Here is a 19,308-nt window from a genome sequence, read left to right on the forward strand (position 1 = left end):
ATAATCCATTAAAGAGTTTTGCCCATCTAGCATGGTCCTTAAATCAGCTATATCATTTTGGTGGTGTGGATATGTATGCATAAGGGTTGGGAGGTATCTCAGGGCAAGTCCATGTGTAGTGATTGTGAATGTGCTTGTGAAAATATGTGTAAAGTATTTTCTTATATGTACAGCTCAAGTGTCAATTTTCTAAAAAAAAAAATCCAACACTAGTACACACTTTAGATAAATCAATTCTTTCAAATCTCACTATAGCTGACTCTGAAAGTTAGTTTACTGTTCCCACTGCCTAGATGGAGATGTAAGAGTCAAATGATCCAGTCTCTTGACTCTGTAAGTGCAAGAAGTAAGTTTGAGTGCAGGAATGGATCACAATGTTGATACCCTGAGGACAGAACTGACCTCAACTGGAGTAGAAAAATGGGTGAGTTACATTCTCAAAAAATGCTGTTGCTCATGTTTGTGTCTCTACAGATTGGATCATCAACAGATGATACGGTTTGAGCAGTGAAGTTGAAGACTGCAGGTAGGGCCCAATAGGAAAAGTTCCCTGGAGAAAGGGCGTCTGCCTACTTATTTGGAGACTGAAACACGGATGTATGTAAAAGAAGTAGGGAATACACATTCTTTGTCATATTTTAATGACATAGGAGTAGGAGCTTGTAATTCTACTGGATTTAAGCATTCTGTTGGTAACCTCTTTTCTTACTCTACTAGCTAAGCACAGGTCTTCCTCATAAGACCCGGCTCTGTCCCATTTCTGCCTCTCCCAGACATCAAAGCACTTGGTTAGCATCTCTTGGGAATTGTAAACAAGAGATTTTGATCTGGGTTTTGGGTGTTGAATCACAATGGAAGAATCTAGTGGGATGCACTCCCTCGGATGTACTACATGAAACAGGATAAAAAGTTCTTCTTGCATGTGCCGGATATAGGGTAGGAAATCGACTCTCCCCTCTGCACTATCAGGTCTTATGACAACACTTTCTGTTCTGTCCTCTTGTCCACTCCTTGTTCAAAAGGACACTCCCGGTTATGGGGAAATTAAAGACTATTTCCTCTGGACTTTCTTCACATTCTCCTGGGTCCGTCTGATTGTTGAGAAATACATCCTTGGCCACTTTCTTCACCTCCACTCCTTATCTAATTCCAAACTCCTGGTTCGTTAAATCTCCCTTTAGGCCTCCTCACCCTCCTTGCCCTGGTTTCTGCACCATGCTGAGGAACCCTGAATGGCCAGGCAAAGAGCTGGTGCAGAAGTACGGACTGAGCTCTGGGTACCCCACATCTGGGTTCTCTTGCCCTGGCCGGCTCTAAACATGTATGATTGATGTTTTTTTTTCTTTTTTCCTTCTGTCAAATTAATTAAAAAATTAAATACTTTGCCAGGAATCTGGTTCCGTGAATCCTGTCCTGTATTGAAGAAAGGGATCAAGGAAGTTAAACAAGATGAAGAAGAACAGAAAGAGGAAATGTGAGTGTGGAGAGAGCGGGTGGGGTAGCAGAAGTCAAATAAATGCACGTATTCTCCATTGCTTCCTTAAGATTCTCTGTTGCGCTGAGGAAAGCAAGCAGAACCCAGGAGAGCACTGCTGCGGCCAGCGCTGCATGTCACCACGCAAGGGCAGATAAGTTTACGGCTAAAATCAGTGCAGGCAAATGAAGGATGCCCTGAGAACACATCTCAGGGAATGGATGGATATTCATTCCTTGGAAGTCCTTAAGATTTTTAGGCCAAGTCCTCCACTGCCTGTCTTAACTAGGAGAGGTTGTAGGTATCCATAGGGCCACCATGTGCTCACTCTGTTGTGTTCTTTGTGGAAGGTACTCTTGGAGTAGGTCATCATCCTATCCCTACGGGTCCCACGCCCAAGGAGTATGGGGAGCACCCAGCTCATGGATGGATGCCATGGGATATTGTGGAATTGATGCTTCCATTTCAGGTCTCTGGGGATGGGGTGAAGAGGAGAGAGGTAGGGTAGACCTCCTCACGCAAACAGGGGAGTTCAGCTGGCCCACCTGTGCATCCCTGTGGACTCTGAAGAGATCCTGGCATCAGCTAGGGGACACTGCACTCTGCAAACCTGGCTTGGAGTAAATAGCTCAAATTTTCAGGGTCCCTCAGTCTCTGAGGAGTTGCATGGGGGTTTGTCCTTTATTGCACCATTTCTGAAACTGAGGTTATATAGAGGGTGTTCAGTATGTCAAATGTGAAAAACACACAAACTCAGAAGGAATTACAGTAATTAATCTATTCTGATGGCAAGTTATTTATGTTTTGTAAATTAAAAAATACAGATATAGCTGGCTTCATGGTGTTTTAAAAAGCAAAATTTTCTGTAACCTTATCCAGTCAGAATTGCTAGACAAGAATTGCTAAAACCACAAAGTTTATAGTTTTTTGATCAAGCATAGTGATTTTCTTTCTCTTTTTCTCTTTTTGGTGTGGAGATTGGACTCAAGTCTCCTGCATGGGCATCTGATCCAAGAAGCAGTCTGAGGATGGGTTCTACAGAGGGCAGTGCTGGAGGGGCAAGATCCTGGCACCACCCTATTTCATCAGACCTGCTGACGCTCAGGGAACCCAGCTGTGTTCACTCCAGCATCCTAGAGAGTCCCTTTCCTCTGCTTCAGGTTCACTGTCCAGGGGAGTAGCCCCTGAAGGGCTGCTAAGGCGAATGTCCAGGGAAACTCAGTCCTGGAGGACATTCATGTATCCTAGATAATTAGGTGGATATACACTAGATAATTGGGTGGACTTGACTCCCTTTTCAGGTCTCTGGGGAAAGGGTGAAGAGGAGGCAATCAGGGTAGGGCTTCTCCTCATGCAAACAGTGCATCCTGTGGGCTCTGCAAAAGCCCTGGCATTAGCTAGGGGACACTGCACCCTGCAAGCCTATCTGTGATTAAGTAGCATATGGACAACACACTCGGCAGAGGGCACCAGGCAGGTTACCTTGCAGGGCCGAAGGAGCCTTCTGGTCAACCTGGTTTTCCACACCCTCCCCAGTGAGCACTTCCTCCCTTGCCTAGGTGTCTTCCCAGGGACGCCACACCTGGGTCTGTGTTGCAGAATCCTACACTGACACCTGGAAGGACAGGGATCTATGGTCCTAGGGTTCAGAAGAGGGGATTGTGCAGTGTCTGGACACCAGGCCACCGAGGAGGAGGAGCCACTTGGCTGCTGCTTCTCTTCTGCATGTAAAAATAGTGCATACGATCGTACACATTTAGGTTCACTTTGTACAGTTATTGATCCTCTAATGTTCAGTGTTTTTGTATTAAATATTTGCTTGGTATCCGTTGCTTTTAAAACCTTTTTCTGTAAAAGAGAACACATTACAGGAAAACAGAGATATTGATGAATCACAAAGCAGTCCCCCCAGAGGCCCCCACCATGATCACTCCCTGCCTCCTACCCCCTCATATTTTTCTTACATAGTAACTTCTGATTTAGCACGGGATTTTGTTCCCTGAATTCTGTTTGTTCCTCTGGAAGGGAACTTGGGAAAATTATCACCCCAGGTCTTCCACGACCCCTGGGATGTCAGGGCCTTTATTCCTAAAAATCAGTGCATCTGTTATCAAATCCACGGTGACCCATGTCTTTTCTGAAAGATCTTCAGTGTGTTGCTCTGTTTCCTTCAGGTAAAGCTGGGTTCTCTCTGAAAGAGTAAAGATATTCTGCTTTCCATTTTCTTCTATGTCATTTGCACTTTCATTCTAGATACCCTGAGGGATTTCTCTTTTTCTTTAAAGCTCAGAATTTTACTAGAATATCACTTGGCCTTCGTCATTTCGAGTCAGTGCTCAGAATTCTCTTGAAGTAACAATTCCAAAGCACTGTTTTGTTTCCAGAAAAATCTGATTTTTTAAGATTGGGCTTTGTATCTTTGCTTTGTGTTCTTTCTGAGACCTCAATCATTTTTTTCTCCCCAATTTTTTTACCATCTCTTGCTTAATTTCTTTTGAAATGTTTCCCTCTCTTGAAACTTCCTTCTCTTATAAGACACAACCCTTCACCATGCTTCTTCTTTACATCTCATTGTGGAACCTACATTCCAGTGTTTACTTATTCTCTCCTGACTTCAGTCCATTCAATTATGGTGTTTCTATGCAATCCTCAAATATGCCACCTCATTTCCTACATTTGCCGACTCTAGACTTTTCCCATTCTTTAGTGAGTATTCTCCCTCATCAACTCCCTTGTATCTGTTCTAATCTATTGTTATCCTGGCCTTGATTATTGTCCCTGCATTGGAAGAAGACAACTGCTACTCATAATCAAAACCAGTTGTCATTCCCTTTAAGTGGTTACCTATGTTCTGAAGCCTTCAGAGTATTTAGTCCATTATAAATGTAACCATTTACCTCTTTTTTTTTTTTTTTTTTTTTTTGTGGTGCTGGGGATTGAACCCAGGGCCTTGCATTTACCTCCTTTCTAAATTATTTCTTTTCCTTAATATTATTGATCAGAATTTCATTCTTACAATTATTGTCTTTCAGTTCCTTAAGGTTTAAACAGTCATGAAATTTTCTCATTTACCTTTGAGTCATTTGATATTAGAGTCGTGAATTTTCCCATTCTTTCTAGATGTATCTATTTTTAGAGCAGTTTGGTTTGAGCCCTGGGAATTTATTTGTAGTTGGCGTGTGACTTTTATTTTGAACCCTTTAGATTTCTTGATATGCCTGTGCTGGGTCATGGTCAGCTGGTCCCACACCTCTCTGGGCAAATGGCTTTTGCTCTTTGCAGGCACAGGCAGCAGGCCCACCTTGATGCCTTCTCTATGTCACAGCATTCCCAAGGATTGTCCTTACAGCTGTTCCCAGCACTGTAGAGAGGATTTTAATTTTCTTGACTGATTTTTTAAAAATTCTGTGCACCTACAAAAATATGTCAGCCCTATTATGCTGAGAATTTCATTCCACCTTAAAAAGAAGGAAATCTTGTCATTTACAACAATACTGATGAAACTAGAAGGCATAATGCTAAGTGAAATAAGCAGAGAATGATGATCTCCCTTAGATGTGGAATCAGAGTGGAATGGTGGTGGCCAGGGATTGGTGTTTGGGAGGACGGGGAGCTGTTGGTCAAGGTGGCAATGTTTCAGGGATGCAGGATGAGCAAGCTCTGGAGAGCTCATTTGTCGTGTTTCCAAACAGTAACACTGTATTGTGTCCTGGGTATTTGTTGAGAGTGTAGATCTTAAATGTTCTCTTCACACACACACACACACACACACACACACACACAGGTAAAAGTGGATGACTTTGTGGCTGTGTTGATTAGTTTACTGTGGCAATCATTTCATAGTGTATATGTACATCAAAGCTCCACATTGTACTCTTTAAAATAGGCAACTTGTCAATTTTACCTAAGGATGGAAAAATGTTTAAGCTAAACTTTTGTGAAATTATTTGAGAATTCAATAATTTTAGAAAATATACTCCGTAAGTATAATCAGCTATATGTATAATAAAATTTATATTTTGAGATACTTGATCAGAAATCCACTCAGCATTACTACAGTCTAAGAAATGCCCTCAACAGCTCTGCTCATGGTTGAAACAAAAGAAAGATCCTTTTCAAAATGATAAATTATTGAGATTATTTGTGATCATACAGTTGCTGGGAGTGACTGATGCCACTTTTGAGTATATGAATTAAATATAAAATTGCTAAAGGTATATATTTTCATGACAACATTAAGAAATTTATAAAAAATTAAGCCAAGAAATCTTATGATTTATCAAGGTCAAGTATTAAGGAAGAGTATATTTGTATTATATAAAGCATGGCACCATAAATATTTTGTAATGTGTAAATTTTATGTCGCTCTTTATGTGTCTTCATCACTTTTGTATGTTGTCTAAATAATAAAATATTTTAAGGAAAAAAGGTGTTTATATAATTGAGTACCAACCTGCTTCTTGCATAAGGATTTCTGAATTTTCTTTTTGCCTTGGGTCTTCGTCTTAGTCTGTTTTGTGCTACTGTAACACAATGCCAGAAACTGGGTAATGTTAAAAAGAAAAAAAAATTTATTTCTTGAGAATGAGAATCTCAATATTAAGGTGCTGGTATCTGACAAGGCCCTCCTCTGCTGCTTCACCTAGTGGCACAAAGTGAAAGGGCAAGAGGGGGTGTGAAAGGGTTTTTCATTTGGCAATGAGAAGTCCACTCCCATGGTAACAGCACTAATCCTTTTATGATTATAGAACCTTTATGAGTGAATGGCCTCTGAAACATCCCATTTCTCTATCCTGTGGCATTGGGGATTATGTTGCCAACACATGAACTCTTAAGGACCCTTTCAAACCATGGCAGCCCAGATGAGTGGAACCAGCATGGTGGGCTTTTATCCAACTTTACTGAGCGACGGCACAGGTTCAAAGTATCACCTGAAACACCCATCTTATCCAAAGGATCCATTCAAGGGTACTCCCAGCCACAGGTAGCTGAACCCATTGCCCCCTGCTCATGCCTGAGCAGGCCCATCCAGCAGTGGGGAGGACCCATGGTCTAACCAATCACCTCCCTTGTTGGAGGATGGAGACCTGGGTTGGGGGAAGGCAGTTAACTGCAGAAGGTGACTTTAAACCTGAGAGGACAGAGAAATCCCAGCGCTTGACTGGATGAGTTTCCTGTCTAAGTGAAAATGGGAACAACAGAACTTGTTGGAAAATGAGAGAAGATATCGCTTGGTTTGGAAACACATCCCTGACTTAGGGATGACTCTCTTGTGTCAGGTGGCACCTTGGGGTCAGGGGAATCCTGGGGTTGAGGAGGGCATTTTATCCTCAAAGAATGTTTTGTTTGTAGTCTAGAAGGGTATAGCAAAATTTAAAGCTTCCTTTTCCCCGCCTAGACTCTGCTAAGAGTGAGTGGCATTTACTTGTTCCCAGAACAACCACTTAACAGCAAACTCATTAGTCCTCTAGTAGACAAAACTAAAGCAGCTACAACATTCACAAACAGGTTTCTGTGAGGAGATAAGATTTCACTTCTCCTGGTTAAATGCCTGAGCATGGAATTGCAGGGTCGGAGGTAGGTTTTCCCTCCCAGCCTGCCTTGCTCATTCCTGGCCTGCCACCCTAACAGGCCCCAGGTAGTGTTGCCCTTCCGTTGTCAGTGGCTGCCCCGGCAGGTCACACAAGCGTGGGTCCCACAGCTGCCGCCTCCCACAGGAGCTACTTAGCCAGGCGCTTTACTTGCCAGGAGTTGCCCCTCTGTCGGGCAGGGTTCTGGTCCTGAATCACGTCCCGACAGCTCTGGGGCCAGCCTTGCTCTCTAGGTTCAACGCCCTGAAGCTCATTGCCCTCCACTCTCAGCAGGACCTCAGGAGGGTCCACGGGATGGTCTGCAAGTCAGCCCTTCACGCCCCTTACTCTTGTATCTTCTGCGGGGCGCACCAGCCTTGCACACGTGAGGGGTTCCTCAGAAGTTTTTCTGCACATGGCGGATAGTGTGTTCTATGCCCATGTGCCCATTCTTTGCTCGTGCATTCCAAAGATGCATTCCAGCAATAGGCCAAACCAGACCTGATGTCCAGTTGGCAGCTAAAGGAGAACAGTCAGAGCTCAGTCCTCCAAACCAAGTATCCGATTTTACCCAGCTGCTTCTATGGGTAGTTACTGGCTAAACTTTGCCTCTCATCCCTGCCCACGGCCCTAGGGGGCAAGGATCTGCCAGAAGAATTCAGCTGCCTGGAGCCTGCTCACTGTGCCCACGACTCAGTTTCTTGGCTTGTGGGGGCAGCACAGATGCCCCTGACCCAGCATCCACTTGAAGGCCATGCTGCAAGTATCCAGTGACTCTGTGGTTTGCCAAAGCATCTCTAAGGCACTTCCCCTCCACCACCCCACAGACTCTATGGCCCTTTCAGGGGGTCCAGCCTCCAGAAGAGGCTGATGCTGTCTGCTGACAATTCCAAGATGTCCCGCAGATCAGCCAGTGTACTGAGTAAATTAACTCGATTTTTGGTGCAGGAGCAGAGAGTCACCCCTTGCAGCCTGCAATACCAGGCGTGCCCAAGACCCCTGCATGGAGACCTGGGAGAGAGTAGGAAAGATTTGGCCAGCCAGGGGGAAGACCCCACGGTTACAGAGAAGCAGGGCCGTCAGAGAAAGGGCCCCCATGGCACTAGGGGCCCACAGTTCAGGCCCCTGGAGATCCATGGAGGCCTCTCTTCCTTAGCGCCAAGGCCTGGGTCTCTGCAGAGAAACCTCCATGCCAAGAGCTCTGAAGCCAGAACCAACAAGGAACTCTACACCTCATGTGTGACCTCCTGCCCCAGCGAAATGCCATCACAAGCTCATACCGCGTCACCCGAGGTCCCCCACGGCCGCAGAGGAGGCGTCCAACATCACCAGGTTGCTCCTCAAGTCTTCAAGAAAGTACTAGTAATCAGGACCCTTGGTCTGCCTCTGGCTTCTGAGGTTTCCCAGAGGAAGACCTCGTGTGCAAAGGTACACCAGGGAAGAAGAGAGTAACCTCGAGGATTTGGGCACCCACATCCAAAAGTTCTAGGCTCTTCAAAAGCAAGATTCTTCTGTTGCCACATAGGCGGGGGTATCCATACCTTTGGGGTTCAAGAAGCAAATGCTGAACTGAGAGAACATCCACTTCTTCCCACGCTGGGCCTTGTGGGAGCTCCATTTAGGTGTGAACCCAGAGTCTGGCCCAGACCTCGAGGTCCTGGGAAAAACCGGAGTCTCAGAGACCCAGCGCTCCATTCCCACCCCCTTCTTGCTGCTCTTCCCTCAAAGGTCAATTCTTCCAGGATGTTTTGGTCTCATGCCAGTGAGTGGGTCCTCATATCAGAACATGGAGACCCTTGGCCCATTTCCCTCCAGTCCTAGAGCAGGGAGGACATCCCCAAAGACAAAGACAAAATCTTGAAAGAGTCCAGAGGAGAAGTCATTTCTCTGCAGAGGAACTAACTAACCTGCAAATGAAATTGGGCTTCTCTTCAGAAACCATGCAAGAAGGGAGCGGAATTTGTGAATGTGTGGCTAGCAGATCTGCCTTGCAAGAAATTCAACATTTCTTCAGAGAGAAGCCAAATGACCGAAGGTCATGAAGAATGGAAGATTGTGAGAGAAGAAACACATCAAGGCAAAGGAAAAGGGCTTTTACTCTTTTACTTTTCTTGTTAACAGATCCGATTTTGTTCAAGATAATCATAACAAAAATACATTTGGTGATAGGGTTAATGGATAAGCAAAACGTATGACAGCGATTTTTTAAGGGATGGAAGTCGGGAATTGAACTTACTTTTACAAGGCGCCTGTAATTACATGGAGCACTTGAAAGTGAACTTAGGTGTCTTGTGCATTTATAGTGTGAGTTTTAGAGAAAAAAAAAATTTTTTTTTCCTGGTACTGAGAATTGAACTCAGAGGCACTCGACCACTGAGCCACATCCCAAGCCCTATTTTGCATTTTATTTAGGGAAGGGCCTCATTTTCCTAAGGCTCAGTGAGCAACTCAGTGAGCAACTCTTACTGAGTTGCTTAGGGCCTCATTTTCCTAAGGCTGGCTTTGAACTCGAGAGCCTCTTGCCTCAGCAGCCTCCTGAGCTGCTGGGATGACAGGCGTGCGCCACTGCGCCCGGCCTCAAAAATGTTTTTGAAGTATAATTTATATGCTAAAAGAAGAGGGAAAATGGAATCAAATAAAATATTCTATTAAACCAGGAAAGCCAAAAAAAAGCATGTGTGAAATAGAATAGGGTTAATAAGTAGAAAGTGTTCTAAATATGGTAGCTATTAATTCAATTGTACCAACAACCACTTCCTTTCTAATAACGTAGAATTGTTCATATGGACTCATGACAGAAAAACATGTATTTGCAATTCATAAGTCTTTATTGTAACTTGTGTGTCACTGTTGCCTTTTCACATGTCTGAGGTCATCAAGGCCACCTGTCCCTTGATGCAAAGTGGGGGCTGGGAAGATCTCTAAGATCCTTTCCAGTTCTTTGGATGCTGTGGTACACCCTTCAGTTAAAGTCTGTGATGGCTTCCAAAACTCAGCTTGCAAACCAGCTTCCTCAAGTGGCCTCTGTAGCTTTCCATCAGTCTGAGCCTGTCATGTCTTGTCAACACTACAGACACATATATTATAGCTGATGATACAGCTGTTCATGCCGACGCACGGATCATATAGGACTGAGGAGTGTCCCCTGCGTCACTTTAACCATGACTATTTAAAATATACCAAGTTAAAAGAAACTATCAGAATAGATTAAAAACAAGAAGACAACGTGACAATATGTTTTGTACAACCCTCCCCCCCACCTTAAATGTGAAAACAAATATAAAATTAAGGGGATGGAGAAAGATATACTTGTCATGTTAACCCAAACTAGAAAGCTGGAGCAGCTACGTTAATTTCAGGCATTGCAGACTTCAGAATAAGGAAAATTGTCAGGGGTAGGATGAGCAACACATAACGTTAAAGGAGTCAGTTCTCTAAGAGGTTACAACAGTCTTCAACACACATGCACCCAACAATAGGGTATCCAGAGAGGCAGGGCAAAACCTGGTGGAACTGCAAAAAGAAGTAGAAATACGAGCGTCTGAGACCTCAACGCTACCCCCTTGTGACAGACAGATGCAGCAGGCAGGAAAGCAGCAATACAGTTGACATGAACAGTATCACCCATTGCCCAGGTCAAGTACTGCATTCAGTGAAAGGAAAATACAGTTCTTCTTGAGTCCACATGGAACATCCACCAAGACAGATCACATTCTGGGTGAGAAAGGTAAGAAGGAGAAAAACCCAACTGCATCTCAACAAGTTTAAGACAGAAATACACAAAATACGTTCTCAGGTCAAAATGGAGTTTAAAGAAGAGAAAGACCTGAAAAATCCCCCCGTATTTTGAGATTAAATGACACATTAAAAATGCATCAAAAAGAAACCATAAGAGAAATTAAGACTATTTTCCACTAAATGAAAATGAGTACGAACATATCAGAGAGTCTGCAGTCTCTCCACGACTCTCCAGCGGCCTCGGTGCCAATCAAGTCCGGCCTCCTGGCAGTGGCCTATACCGGGCTCTGCATGGTCTGTGTCATGCTTCCTGCCAGGCCAGGCTCTCCACTGGTTCCCCTCCCTGCTTAGAGTCTGTGGAAGCAGAGCGCTCGCCCCACCTCAGGACCTTTGCACCAACCCCTCCCGCCACCTGGAACATTCCTTCCCTGACTCCCCATACAACCCTCCCACTTCTGCACCTCACTCTTTGACCCCCAAATTGGGGTCCCTGCTGGAATTTCTGTGAAGGGAACTTCTCCTCCCTTGGGTTTGAGAGCTTTGGGTTGTGGTGTTAAGCTGGCCACCAGGGAAGTTCCCCAGGGGGTCCCCAAGGGTAATGCAGGAAGCGGGCCTCAGGGGGCTGAGAGGTGGTGACTGGCAAGATGGGAGAGGATCCCACACAGGCAGGGGAAGGGTAGGGGGCAATTCTGCTTTCTTCCAGTCAGACCGTGGGACTGGTTGGTCTTCCTTGGGGAAATCAGAGGCCAATACACCTTCCCGTGTCCCCTGGAGTGGGACAGGGGAGGAGGTACCCGGAGGCCTCAGTCACACAGGTTGACCAGAAGAGTCTCCCGTAGGAGGGGAATGGTCAGGGTATGCAGATGCCTTTTCTTGGAACTTCCCCATCCTGGGTTTGACCTGCACAGTAGCCCTCAGCTGTGGCTCTGGTTCCTTGATCTTGGCACTCAGCTCCACCGGCTCCTGGTGGGGGCCTAATGTCCTAATGGAGAGACCGCAGGGCAAAGTGGAACCACAGAGCTTCCATGTGGGAGTGAATTGATGCACTGGAGGGAGAAGACGCAGCCTATGGTTCCGCTTTTCAAAACAGGCTGAGCGGATGGGACCTTCTCTTACTTCCAGTAAGGGTTCTGCCATGCCAGCTGTCTGGGGGAAGAGGCACACTGGAGTGAATTTCCGCGAGTTGAATGACGGCTGTGACAAGTGACAACCTTTGCAAGCTTAGGGCCACTGAGTCGCAATATTTGCCATCACTAGAACAAGACTGGAAGAGTACACAGGCTAGTGCACATGCTCTCTGTTTTCAGAGAGTCGAAGTTCTTGGAAAGAAGATCACAGACGGTCACTGTACTTTGTGCTGAGCGGGGGGAGGGAGTGTCCACCCTTCCAGGGGCCCTCTAGCTGTCCTGTCCCAGTCACGTTGCCCAACAATGCCTAGGTGAGAAGCGTGGAGGTGGTGACATTTCACCATCTCCTAGGGTGACCCTGGTGCTGATCTGATCTGAGAGACAGACACATCCATTCTGCAGCCCTGGCACTGGGTCCCAAGGTGATGCCTGGTGCGTCAAGTTGGAGGATCCAGTATGGTCGGCAGGCAGGCCGGACTCGTTCAGTTCATGAATCACCAAATGCTTTTCCCACCTTTTTGGTCATAATTGCCAATTCTAAATATCTGAGAATGGGCAACAGAAGACCCGAGAGGGCGGCGTTCACCTACTGCTAGAATCTCCCATCTCCCAGATGTTTCCACAGCAACTCAGGGACACACCAGGGCCTTTCATTGGCGAGATTCCCTAATCCAACCCTGCCATACACCTTTAATTTACTTACAGCAGAGAAGAGGTTTTGGCTGGTGATATTTATCCCATTGACAGTAAACTCAGTCAAAGCCTTAATCTTGACAGTCCATCTAAAAATATTTTTAGTCGTAGATGGACACAGTAACTATTTTTATGTGGAGCTGAGGATCAAACCCAGTGCCTCACACATGCTAGGCAAGCAGTCTACCACTGAGCTATAACCCCAGTTCCCGTTTTTCTTTATAGGGAGATAAAATCGTGCTTGCTTTATATTAGATTAGACTTAACTTACTAATTTCACAACTTGGAAACATCTCATTTGTAAGTAGGGATAGATCCTTTAGATATACAAGATAGAGTTAAGCCTTTGTTTATAATAGTAAACTAGATTCTTCAATATGATTGATTGCATCTGCAGTTTTATAAAATGTAATAAATTTATTTATATATAATATATATCAGAAGCAAAAGTTTAGGTGTGTGCATGCCATTGATGGCCTTTTAGATTGTTTTTTTTTTTTCTTACTTCCATTTGCTTATCTCTGATGTGTGAAATTTTTTGAGAGTTCATGAAAATAAAGAAAAATGACTGGTAGCTTCCTAATGAATTTCAAACACTTTGCAGAGTGTTGAGAATCCGTTGAGCTAGAAGACGGGGAGCATTTTCTCAGGGTGCCCCTGGGATCAGACACAAATTGTTCACAATCGGGTGAATTGTGATTTCTTCATTGAAATCAGCCCAGAGTCTCTTCCTTTTAATTCTCTTCTGTGTACAAAACTGTGTCTTCACAGTTTTGTTTTTTGATTTCGAGTACTTTGCATATAATCTTACTGTTATCCCTTCTTCTCACTCAGCTGATCACATATCACATGTTAAATAAATTTCCTCTTTTGGATTTTTTTTTTTTAATGAAGACTTAATTTTGGTCCTCTTCAACCATGATTCTTCATGGGATGAGATGAGACAGAATTCGGTCTTGAGCGAAAGGATTGATTTGTCAGCAGGGGTTATGGAAGAGGCAAGGTTAATTCAAGTGACTGGAATAACTTGTACTGAATTTATGAAAATGTTGTGTTTACCAATTTCAAATACGTGGGATATAATCTTACTGTTCCCCCCACCTGAAAATGTATCCCATATTCAAAGTGTTTTTAAGCCTAATCTGGGACACAGTTTAACTTTTTCCATCTAGAAACGTCTGGAGATTCAGGAATAGTGAAAGGGTCGGGTTGGTATTTCAAATCAAGAATGGAATCACTTTTTGCTCTCCATATGTTTACATTTGACTCCCTTGTATCTTGGGTTTTTATGATCCATGAAAATATTTGTCAGGGGAGGTAATTTTTGCTCATTTAACTTGTTTTCATAAACAGAGAATCAAAATGTACGGGTCTGGGATTCAGTTTTTCAAACAAAATGTGCATCCTTACATGACACACCTGGTATTGTGAAATAAACACGTCTAGATAGCAGAAGAGCCCCAGCCCTTGAGTGGCATGTGCTCACTCAAAATTCCATGAAGACCCCTCGCCACCAAGATGTGAGGATGCACATCTTGCCTTCCGTTCTGTCAGTCTTGTGGGCTGAGTGTTTCAAATTTGAGAGCAGTTGGGATGTTCTCAGGTTCTTACCTAGAATCCTCCGAGACGGGAAACCTGAATTGCTGCTACAGAAGTATGTCACCATTGAGCTTCTGGAGGCTGTGTCTCCAAATGGACCAGTTATAACTCTTACCCAACATACCCGCCACCCCATTTTCTCTGCTAAGGGGGCACTGCTGGAAGACAGTGCCAGGAGGAAAGTGGAGGAGGGAATGAGGGCCGGTGGTCCTCAGGGTGGGTCCTAGAGCGGGGATCACAGGCCGTGGCTATGGTTGAGTCCCTCTAAGGCAGACAAGACTCTGCCCACAGCCCTGCAGGATCTAGGAAGGAATGAGAAAGACGTGGGCAGGAACGTGCATGTTCTCAGCCAGGCAGCTGCTCAGACAGTGGCTCGGATCAGCACTCTGAGGGTTGGGGTCATGCTGACTTCATATGATGAAAACCTCAGCCCAGCAGGCCACTTGGCCCCCATTAACTGACACCCATGCTCATTCAGGGGTGGTCACGGGAAAGAGATTAAAATCCAGAGGCGGGAGACAGGGCTGCAATTTCAGCCCCTCTCCTGGCTCATTCAAATCTTTCTGGACATCAGTCTTCCTGGGGAAAACTTTCAGGCGGATTTGAGAAAGAGTGAGAAGACCTCATGGTTCAGCTTCCCTGACCTCACCTAGAGGACTCGGGTGTTCAGGGATCTCCGTCCCCACTCCTCTCCCAGTTCCATCACCCATCAGTGTTGTGACTCTGAGTGAGTCACCTAAAATCTCCCAATTTCAATTCTCTTACTGGTGAATTTGGGGTCATAGTCCCTGCTAGTTCATCGCTCTCCATGAGCTGCAAAGATTACCCCTATGTGAAGGATGAAGAACAGACTTTGATCCTCCACTGCTCTGCAGCCATGTCTGTGTTCCACCACAATCAAAGAGCCGGCGTATTCTTCCAGATGTTTAATGAGTGAGCACTTCAGGGCGCTATGAGAGCACCTGTCTGCTGAAGTCTCTTCCTGTTAATCATCACTTCCAGTCTTATCAGACGGACCAGATGGACATTTCCATCTCCAAACAGGGAGCTAAGGCACAGATGAGTCTGTTTGACCTTCTCAGGTGTGCACGGCTTCTACACCAAATATGCACCCAGCCCATGTGGCCCCAGCCCTGTGCTCTTGGCCATTGTTCCGACTTTCTATATGATCTCACCTCAGTAAAGGCATTTTCTCACACAATAGTCTGATTTTAAGTTTCACACCAAACTGCAGCGTCTCTTTGAAGCCCAACTCTGACTCAGGTGCTTTGTGTCCCAGTGGTGAAAACTGAGATCAAAAGTTTGAACTCAAATCACTCCGATTCTTCTAACTAAATTGAAACACAGAGTGCATTATCATTCACTATCGTCACTGGCAGGGCAAGAAAATTCTTGAATATTTTCCTAACAAGGGACTGTAATATCATCTGTCACCTCAGGTAACTGCTATGATACTCTCAACTTCTAGGAGGATCAATTTTTTAGATTCCACCTGTGAGAGATTGTATAGAATTTGTCTTTCTGAATATCCTCCAGGTCCATCCATGCTGTCGCACATGACAGAATTATTCTCACCACAGAGAAATAGAAATACTCAAGGTGCTGGGCACACCATCACTGCATAAAATGTACATGTAGGGGACCATCACACTGGGCCCCCAAATATGTAAAATTATCATGCATTGATTTAAAAAAGTTTGAGCTGTGAATCAATTGTTACTAATTATCCTGTGGTCATCTGCCAGCAAGATGTCAGCAGCTGCCTCTATTGCTTTACATTTCCCAGGATCTTCCCTCCCTGACATTGTTCTCCATGGTCAAGGTATCCCACTGACTGCCACAAGTCGTGGTCCAGGGGAATCTGTCTCTGACCAGTCAACAGTGTGCATCCTGAAGAAGAGTCAGACAAAGATATAGTGGAAATTCACTCCTTAAGTTCTGCCATCAACGGGTCTGGTTCATTCAGAGTTCCACAGTTTAGAGAACGCTCTAAATGTGCCACACCATACTCTTTTTCTACTTGACATGTACAAATTCAAATCCATTAAGTCAACCAACATCGCTACAACTCCAGAAGTGCAGTTTTGTGCACCTTTAGTAAACTACATCTTAACCGAATGCTAACAATGCAGATTGTTGAACATGAACTGAAAGGTCCCCCTTCTGCAATAGTGATGCCAGATTTCATAATAAGACATAGAGAAAATATTTAGAGCAATTTTAGATTCAAATAGTAAGTGAACAGATAGGACAGAATGCTCTCAAATCCAACCCTCTACCCTATATTTCTTTTTAAAATATCATTTTTTGCAACTAGACACCATCATGGTAAGTGACCAAAGTCAGAAAGTCAAGGGTCGTATGTTTTCTCTCATATGCGGAAGCTAGAGAGGAAAAAGGAAGAGAAAAGGGGGGACCTCTTAAAAATCAAAGGGAGATCAGTAGAAGAAAGGGACCAAGGGATGAGAAGAGGGGAAGGTGGAAGTGCAGGGAGTGATAGTGGCCAAAGTATATGGTTATAGTGTGTGCATGTATGCTTATGTAATGACAAATCTCATCTCTATGTACAACTATAATGCACCCAGAAAAAAATGGAAAAAGACCACAACATTTTCCATAAGATAAAGTAAAACGGAATGAAATAAAGTAAAATACCATTTTCTTTTAGGGCAAAGGCCTAACCAATACTGACAGGTTATCATTAGCACAGTTCAGAGTTTGCCCTGAGGGTCACTCGGTTGCACAGTTCTGTGGGTTTTGACAAAGGCCTAATGTCATCTATCACCATTACATTACATTATGAAGGACGGTAGGGCCACCGTCCTTCATATTCCCTCTGCTTTATCCATTACCCTGCCTTCCCTTTTTCCAAGACCTCTGGAAACAACTGACATTTTCACTACCTCTATGGTATTTTCTGTCCCAGAATTCCATATGGTTAGTATCACAGAGCATGCAGCTTTTTCTTGGACTGACGATATTACTGGTGCGAGGGCAGGGGTCCCCAGGGGCTCTCGGGTCCAAGTTCTTGGCCTCCCAAGCCAAGAATCAGGAAAGACCTGAAAGGTTGGCAGGCAAGGCAGAGGGTTATCAAAAGCCAGAGAAAAGACTCCGGGGGGGGGGGGTGGGGGGGTGGGGGGGTGCAGCGCCGCTGAGCTGCAGTCTGCATAGGGGAGCTTGACTTTGATTGGACTGTGCTATTCCTCCCCCACGGGGGGCGGGGCGTGGGTTTGGGGTCGATTGACAGCTGAACTTCAAATGATTTTTTTTTTCTACTACCTATGCCTAATTTTCTTTTCCCCCTGGAAAATGTACAGATAGGGAGAAAACCACAATACTAATGATATGTTAAGTAGCAACAAGTTGGGCTACTGCCCATGCCTAAAATTGGGGACTTTCTCTTTAGGGGGACTGGACTCCCTCGTAAGTTGTCTGGCTTCCTCCCCTTAACCTCAAGATGGCCCCAGTTTCCCCTCACCGGAAGTTTTAGGCAGATTTTTCAGGTAGAGGTTTCAGGTTCCTAATCCTTCCCCAGGCCTGGTCTCCTACCTAACGACTTGACTTAGCTGTATAAATGTAAGGTTTCTATTATAGTTTTCAGTTGCTTGATAGTTCAGTGATTTTTATCGCTAAAAAATATCCCACTGGATACACGTACTAAAATTTGTTGGTACGGTCCCCTGTGGTAGGAGATCTTGGATGCTTCCAATTTGGGCAGCCATAAATAAAGTTGCCATAAACATTCCTTTCAGGTTTTGTGGAGACCTATCTTTTAGTTTTACTGGATAAATGCCTAGGATTGGGGTTGCCTGGAATTACTTTGCATGGTTAGTTTATAGTTTCCCTTTCTAAGAATTTGGTAGGAATCACAGGTAGAAGCATTTTGGCCTGGTGGTTTCTTTTTTGAAGTTAACTCATTATTGATTCCATTTCTTTAAATATGGGCCTATTCAGCTTATCTTTCTTCCTGGGTAAGTTTTGGTCTTTCCGCCTTTGAAGAAATGGGTCTGTTTTCTCCACGCTGTTCAATTGCTAGCAGAGAGTTGTTAAAAGTACTTATCCTCTAATGTCCATGGAATCAGGAATGAGAATTCCTCTTTCGTTTATATTATTGGTTCATTGTGTCTTCTCCTTTTCTTTGGACTTAGTCTGGCTAGAGAGTAACCAAATTTGTTGATCATTTTAGAAAACTGAACTTTGGATTTGTTAATTTCCCATTTTTCATTACTTGCTTTTTGCCAATAATGGCCCATTTCCTTTTCTTCTCTCTGCCTTATAGTCCACTGGTCTTTTTTCTCTAGTTTCCTAAGGTGGAAGCTTAGATTGTTGAATTCAGGTCTTTTTATTTCCTATAATGTTGCACGCAATGCTACAAATTTTCCCACCGTGTACTACTCTCGCTGTATCCCACAAATTTCAGAAGGTGTATTTTCGTTACATTTTGTTCATATGTAATAATTCCCTGGAGGCTTCTTCTCTGACCCATATGTTTTATAGTCTGTGTTATTAATCTCCACATATTTGGTGGCGTTCCAGGTCTATGTTATTGAATTCTAATGCAATTTCATTTGGTGTGAGAGCACATTTTGTATAATTTTGTTTTTATTCTTTCACACTTGTCCAGGTGTTTTATAGCCCACAACGTGGTCTATGTTGAGGAATGTCTCAAGTGACCTTGAGAAGAAGTGTATTCTCTCACTGTTGAGTGAAGCAGTGTACAAATGCCAATTAGGCCTCGTTGCTTGGTAGTATTTTGTTAGTTTTCTAGGGCTGCCATGACCAAGGACCAGGCTGGTAGGCTTGACATACTAGAGGTGTACTGTCTCAGGGTTCTGAGGCTGGAGATTTAATGGAGGCTTAGGCAGGCAGGCCCATGCCCCCTCTGAAATCTTAGGGCGGGCTCCTTCCTTACCTGGTCCCAGCTCCTGCAGGTTCGCTGGCCATCTTTTACTCTCCTGGCTTGCAGCCACCCCCACTTCATACTCTGCCTCCATCAACCTTGGTGTTTGTCCCTCCTGGATCTTTCTCCTGTTCTTATGAGAACAGCAATCACACGGAAAAGGAGTCCACCCTGTTCCAATATGACATTACCTTAACTGAGTTCTAT

General features: G+C 44.4%; 1 long non-coding RNA gene across 1 annotated transcript; it reads left to right on the top strand.

Annotated features, from left to right (window-relative positions):
• Positions 1 to 473: 473 nt before the first annotated feature.
• Positions 474 to 2,728, top strand: LOC306668256. The gene is made up of 3 exons (XR_013765792.1): positions 474 to 526; positions 1,390 to 1,474; positions 2,452 to 2,728. It is a non-coding gene; the product is annotated as an uncharacterized lncRNA (long non-coding RNA).
• Positions 2,729 to 19,308: the final 16,580 nt, after the last annotated feature.

This window comes from Sciurus vulgaris (assembly GCF_902686455.1).
Source record: "Sciurus vulgaris genome assembly, chromosome: 8".
In the NCBI taxonomy this organism is placed as follows: domain Eukaryota; kingdom Metazoa; phylum Chordata; class Mammalia; order Rodentia; family Sciuridae; genus Sciurus; species Sciurus vulgaris.